This window comes from Silene latifolia, chromosome 9, assembly GCF_048544455.1.
Source record: "Silene latifolia isolate original U9 population chromosome 9, ASM4854445v1, whole genome shotgun sequence".
In the NCBI taxonomy this organism is placed as follows: domain Eukaryota; kingdom Viridiplantae; phylum Streptophyta; class Magnoliopsida; order Caryophyllales; family Caryophyllaceae; genus Silene; species Silene latifolia.
This window is the reverse complement of record NC_133534.1, coordinates 66,610,722-66,618,792: the sequence shown is the minus strand read 5'-3', so window position 1 is coordinate 66,618,792 and position 8,071 is coordinate 66,610,722.

Below are 8,071 nucleotides of genomic sequence, written 5' to 3'. Positions count from 1 at the left end.
AATCACACCAACCTATAAGGCGTAGATCAGCGTCTGGGTGCAGTAAAATTCCCTGTCCCGTTATCCCTTTCAAGTATCTGACAATATGAAGAGCAGCATCCCAATGGTCTTGGTGAGGTGCATGCATTAATTGAGACAAAACACGAACTGCATAGGTAAGGTCTGGATGAGTAACAACCAAGTAACCTAATCGTCCAACCAAACGACGATAAGTCTCCGGGTCGGGCAACAAAGCGCTGATGGACCGCCCCAATTGATGATTTTGTTCAAGAGGGCTCGGTGCTGGTTTTCTGCCAAGATATCCCACCTCAGAGAGCACATCAAGTACATACTTCCATTTACATATAAAAATACCTTCCGGATTTCTGGCCATCTCAATGCCTAAGATATATTTTAGTACACCCAGATCTTTCATATGGAAGCACGAATGAAGATACTCCTTAAAAGAAGTGACCACATTTAAATCATTACCCGAAATAATCAAATCATCGACATATACAAAAATATTAAGACGAACTGTATCTTTGACAAATGTGATCAAGGAGTAGTCTAAATAACTTTGCTTGAAACCATACTCTTTCAATGATGAACCCAATTTGGCAAACCAATATTGCGGTGCTTGTTTCAGTCCATAGTGAAACTTGTGAAAACGACAAACCATACCTGGAACGGGGGAATGAAAACCCGGTGGCAAACGCACACACTTCTTTATTTAAATCCTCATGAAGAAATGCGTTTTGAACATCCATCTGATATAGGATTCAATTTTTCGCAGGTGCCACAAGAAGGAAAACACATACTGTACTCATTTTTGCCACTGGAGTAAATGTTTCATCATAGTCTACACTTGAAGTTTGATAATTCCCAAATACAACCAAACGGGCCTTAAATCATTCAATGGTGGAGTCTAATTTGTACTTGATTTTATATAACCATTTGCTTTCGAGTGCTTTCTTTCCCGGTGGTAATGTTGTAACACCCCCATTGATTCAGGAGCCTTTGGCTAGACATTCCCAAATAAATAGGACAGTTACCATCTCGGTTTCCCGAGGTAGTGAATAACAAAGTACAACAATACCAAAGTACTTTAAATTAAAACTTTAATGATTACATGTTTATTACAAATTATCCAACTAAAACTTAATATAAAAATAATTACAACTCGCAGCGGAAATAAATAAAGTGATAAAACATTCTATGTGGTCTAGACTTCTAGGTAGGTTGTCCAAGTCCTCACGCATTCCCATAAGCTCCCAAGTCAGCTAATCTTTGGTACCTGTCAAAATCTGCTCCCCATAAAACGGTTCACCGCAGGTGTTCACGAATACACAGTCAACCGCGAGGTTGAGTAGAAATAAAACTAAACAACAAGAACATACAATTATCAATCCAATTCAATTCACTTTCATTGCACAACCCCCTGACAACGTGCTCCTTTCCTTTACTTAGCACAACTCCCTTAACAACGTGCTCACATTACTTTGGTACCCCTCCCTTAACAACGTACCGCAATATGTAATAGTACCCCTCCCTCACAACGTACATATTACCATCACCCCAAAGGTACAAACTCCCTCAACAACGTACAACCGATCATCGCGCACTTTTATAATAACCACATTCCAATCAACGATAACAATTCAATTCACCTCATCAATATAACCGACGCAAATCAACAAAAGTCACCCTTCCAACCATTACGATATTATCAACCAACATATACAATATGAATCTCCCTTCCAACAATTACGATTATATCAACCAACAAAATTCACATACGATCAATTCAGTTTAACGTAAGTAATCCACCATATCAAACATAGATAATTAAAAGTCGAGTTGAGTAGGATTATCCCTACCTGGCAAGCAATTCCAATTACGCAATCCAAATAAATAAAGCAAATCCAATCCGATTATAATTCTTCACAATTTCCGTCACCTATATAATAATAACAATTACAACAATTATAATTACTAACTTTATTTATTTATTCCTTTTATTTAATTATTCAAATTAATTATTTATTATAATTATTAAAGGTTTATGATAACTAAAAACCCGATTTAACTACGAACCCGACTCACCCGAGCTAATTAAATAATTAAAACCCGTCACAAAAACAAACACACACCACCCTAACACGGTTTATAAACCATGGCCAACACCTCTCTTAAAACCCACCAAACCCGACACCACAAGCCACCACAGCCACCACCCAACCTCGACACCTCTAGCCTGCAACCCCACGCACCCAACTCACCCTTAACCGCCAGCTACACCACCACCAACAACCCACAAACCCATGCCCTATCTCACGACACCAACCGCAACACCCACCTGACACCCCATAAAACACGCCTCTAACCACCACCTAACTCCACCTTCACCGCCACCTACAACCACCAATCAACTCACCCATCCACCCTCGACACAAACCACCCAAAAACACCCCAACCCATACCTCCTACAACCACCAAAACCCCCTCGAAAACCGCCTTCCCAGAACACGGGTTAATCCCCTGTTTTCGCCACCACCGCCACAACCCACCATCTCCGGCCACAAAGACACCACCAAGGTGGTCGACTAACTACCCCCAACACAACCCCTCTACACCCAGGTCACGACATAGCCAATTAGGGGTTCAATTACCCATTCCAATCACCCACAACCAACCCGTATAACCCCCCTGACCAGCCACCTTTAGCCGCCCTAAATGCCACCCTACCACGGTTAATGACGGTCAACAATGGTCAGGTTATAAACTTGGCAGTCCAATGTTGCTATAGGTTTAATTCCCGAGTCCTATGGTGGTCTATATAAGTTATACTATCGATCTAAAGTTGCTTGCATGAAAAGAATATAAACCGCTTTAAGCTGAGTTAATTACCTCAAGTCGACCAATTGATTTTGTTAATTCTTCTTTCTTTCCGCCTCCTAAAGCTTCTTCTTTTTATTTGTAATTTATTTATCAGATTTAAGGTGGTATTTATAGTGTAAGATTTAGAGAATACGAGGCCAATTAGGAAACCATGTAACTTTCCTTATTCCAATTAGTATAGGAATTGTCATTATAATTAAATCATTATTATTTATTATATACTATTAATCCTATCACAACTATAATTTCCTCATATAATATTTACTATTTTATTATTATTATCATAATTATAATTACCTTTATATAATATTATTCCCATATTATTTATTATTAATTCCCGATTACACTCGTACCAACTTAATAGATTTCGGTCCAAACAACAATGGCACACGGCCCAATGCTAAATATTAGCTAAACCCAATTCCCGACTTGCATTATTAATTTATTATGTAATTAACATCTTATTATAATTACTATTAGAAATGTCTTTTAATTAATTAGTAAATTACATAAATTATCTTCACAATTTATTATTAAAATACGGAGTATTACAGTCTTCCCCCCTTAAAATGAACTTCGTCCTGAAGTTCGCCCACAACTCCCATCATCCAACATTATCATTCAACACCATCATCCATTTACGATTATCATCCATACCAATCGCATCACAATGTATCACAACAACAACTCAAAACATTCGTAGTATTACATTCCTTCCCCCTAAAATTTAACTTCGTCCTCGAAGTTCGAAATATCAAACAAATGGAACAACCAAATCATTATTATAATATAAATCATGAAACACATATGGTAATATAGAACACTTATCGCTTCCAACATGAATTAATGATTGAATAAATAACAAAATTTTAATTACTAGCAAATCACATCATATAAGGTATTCGAATTAATCTTTATTCCAACTTATTGCTTAACTACTTTTAACACAAGCCAAAATAAATAATAGTCTATAACAAAATACACATAATGGTTTAGTCTTTTCTTAATAATGATATCTAACATAAACATGCATGCAACTAATATAAATATTTGGGCTTAGGGAAACACATTCCGCATATCACTAGACATGTCATCCTACTTCACATAATTGACGACATCATAGTATCAAGTGCAAAAGACAAGAAACAAGACTTACATATTTCCCAAAGGCTAAGAAAACATGTTGTTACTTCTAAAAATCATAAATAAATAATAACATAATTAAGTCTAAAGAACTTATACTTTTTAGAAAATATAGAGAGTTAATAAACCATGAGAAAAATAACCAAGTCAAAAACTCAAAAGATCCATTTATAATGCATTTTACAAACAACTTTGTCGAAACAGAAATTTTACAGCAACTTGTCAGAAACTTAGGTCAACTTGTAAAAATCACCATAAATTTTCAAAATATTTTCTTAAAACTTGGCTTACCAATTTAGAAACATACATGAGTCTACTAAACAGTGGCGTTGGAATTATAACAAATAATTAAGTAGTTTTTAAATGACAAATTTTACAAAAACATGGCGCGAAAACGTCACTGTACAGGAACATTTCGACTACTGTCCACTAAAATATTTATTTCTCCTAAACCGTATATTATTTGAACATGAGACCAGTGGCATATGAAAGCTAACTCATAAAGATATTACTCATAAATTTTGCATACGAGAATTTTACACAGGTAGTAAATGATAGCCAAAACAATCAAGGGTAAAATTTCGAGAAATCAACCAAAATCGCATTCTTCACAATTTCATGTAATTCTTTCAACACTTCACATATTAATCATACTCACACCTCCCACATACATGCCAACATACCTTCCCCATATCAACATGCTCATATCAATACTTAAAAGAAATCATCCGTAATCATTAACGAAAACAGTCATACAAACAAGACAAACAAATTTCTAAAGGAAATATACTATATTCATTTTAAATTACCCCATTCTGAAATGTCTCTCAAGGTTCCCGGTTCAAAGCTGAGAGGGCCATGGTACGAATTAAGGCGCGCTTCTTAACCGCACTAAGAGGGGCTCCTAACAGTTTCTACCCGGGGTTCATTTTATTTAGACACATCCTAAGTTCATTATTATTCATTGGTTAGGCCTGAGGATCGTTTTGCTCTGATACCACTTTGTAACACCCCCATTGATTCAGGAGCCTTTGGCTAGACATTCCCAAATAAATAGGACAGTTACCATCTCGGTTTCCCGAGGTAGTGAATAACAAAGTACAACAATACCAAAGTACTTTAAATTAAAACTTTAATGATTACATGTTTATTACAAATTATCCAACTAAAACTTAATATAAAAATAATTACAACTCGCAGCGGAAATAAATAAAGTGATAAAACATTCTATGTGGTCTAGACTTCTAGGTAGGTTGTCCAAGTCCTCACGCATTCCCATAAGCTCCCAAGTCAGCTAATCTTTGGTACCAGTCAAATCTGCTCCCCATAAAACGGTTCACCGCAGTGTTCACGAATACACAACAACCGCGAGGTTGAGTAGAAATAAAACTAAACAACAAGAACATACAATTATCAATCCAATTCAATTCACTTTCATTGCACAACCCCCTGACAACGTGCTCCTTTCCTTTACTTAGCACAACTCCCTTAACAACGTGCTCACATTACTTTGGTACCCCTCCCTTAACAACGTACCGCAATATGTAATAGTACCCCTCCCTCACAACGTACATATTACCATCACCCCAGTGTACAAACTCCCTCAACAACGTACAACTGATCACACGCGTGACTTTTATAATAACCACATTCCAATCAACGATAACAATTCAATTCACCTCATCAATATAACCGACGCAAATCAACATAAGTCACCCTTCCAACCATTACGATATTATCAACCAACATATACAATATGAATCTCCCTTCCAACAATTACGATTATATCAACCAACAAAATTCACATACGATCAATTCACTTTAACGTAAGTAATCCACCATATCAAACATAGATAATTAAAAGTCGAGTTGAGTAGGATTATCCCTACCTGGCAAGCAATTCCAATTACGCAATCCAAATAAATAAAGCAAATCCAATCCGATTATAATTCTTCACAATTTCCGTCACCTATATAATAATAACAATTACAACAATTATAATTACTAACTTTATTTATTTATTCCTTTTATTTAATTATTCAAATTAATTATTTATTATAATTATTAAAGGTTTATGATAACTAAAAACCCGATTTAACTACGAACCCGACTCACCCGAGCTAATTAAATAATTAAAACCCGTCACAAAAACAAACACACACCACCCTAACACGGTTTATAAACCATGGCCAACACCTCTCTTAAAACCCACCAAACCCGACACCACAAGCCACCACAGCCATCACCCAACCTCGACACCTCTAGCCTGCAACCCCACGCACCCAACTCACCCTTAACCGCCAGCTACACCACCACCAACAACCCACAAACCCACGCCCTATCTCACGACACCAACCGCAACACCCACCTGACACCCCATAAAACACGCCTCTAACCACCACCTAACGCCACCTTCACCGCCACCTACAACCACCAATCAACTCACCCATCCACCCTCGACACAAACCACCCAAAAACACCCCAACCCATACCTCCTACAACCACCAAAACCCCCTCAAAAACCGCCTGCCCCCCGACACGGGTTAATCCCCTGTTTTCGCCACCACCGCCACAACCCACCATCTCCGGCCACAAAGACACCACCAAGGTGGTCGACTAACTACCCCCAACACAACCCCTCTACACCCAGGTCACGACATAGCCAATTAGGGGTTCAATTACCCATTCCAATCACCCACAACCAACCCGTATAACCCCCCTGACCAGCCACCTTTAGCCGCCCTAAATGCCACCCTACCACGGTTAATGACGGTCAACAATGGTCAGGTTATAAACTTGGCAGTCCAATGTTGCTATAGGTTTAATTCCCGAGTCCTATGGTGGTCTATATAAGTTATACTATCGATCTAAAGTTGCTTGCATGAAAAGAATATAAACCGCTTTAAGCTGAGTTAATTACCTCAAGTCGACCAATTGATTTTGTTAATTCTTCTTTCTTTCCGCCTCCTAAAGCTTCTTCTTTTTATTTGTAATTTATTTATCAGATTTAAGGTGGTATTTATAGTATAAGATTTAGAGAATACGAGGCCAATTAGGAAACCATGTAACTTTCCTTATTCCAATTAGTATAGGAATTGTCATTATAATTAAATCATTATTATTTATTATATACTATTAATCCTATCACAACTATAATTTCCTCATATAATATTTACTATTTTATTATTATTATCATAATTATAATTACCTTTATATAATATTATTCCCATATTATTTATTATTAATTCCCGATTACACTCGTACCAACTTAATAGATTTCGGTCCAAACAACAATGGCACACGGCCCAATGCTAAATATTAGCTAAACCCAATTCCTGACTTGCATTATTAATTTATTATGTAATTAACATCTTATTATAATTACTATTAGAAATGTCTTTTAATTAATTAGTAAATTACATAAATTATCTTCACAATTTATTATTAAAATACGGAGTATTACAAATGTAACGTGTCTAGCTTGCGCAAGGTGTCTGGAGTTGGAAATTGAGAATACAAGGAAGTGACTTTAGCTTGCATAAGGTATCTTGAGTTTAGTAAGTTGATGGTACGAGGTAACTTTAGGAATGATGAGTGATGTACAATCGAGGTTGAATATCTATTGATTGTGTGAACTTATAGTTAGCGAATGAGGCTTGTATACCATGTGAGGGTGATTATTGTGGGTACAATTTGTGAGTATGATCAATGAGTTTTATGATATATGGTGATTGTAGAAGTAAAGGATTAGAAAGGGAGATATAAATTATTGCAATTTGGAATATGTAGGGATTAATGGGGACAGATGGATACGTCTATGTTTGTAACACCTCCACTTACCAAGGAGCCTTAACCAGGCCTTCCCCAATAAGTAAGGACGTTATCATCTCGGTTGCCCGAGGTCAGTATATCAAATAGACCATAAAAAGACATTTATTAAATGCATTCTACTGTTTAAACAATTACAAAACCAAAAGGAGATACAACTCCGAAAAGAGATGAAAAGAAGAACTAAAGTTTAATGTGACAACGAAAGCTAGCTAAAACA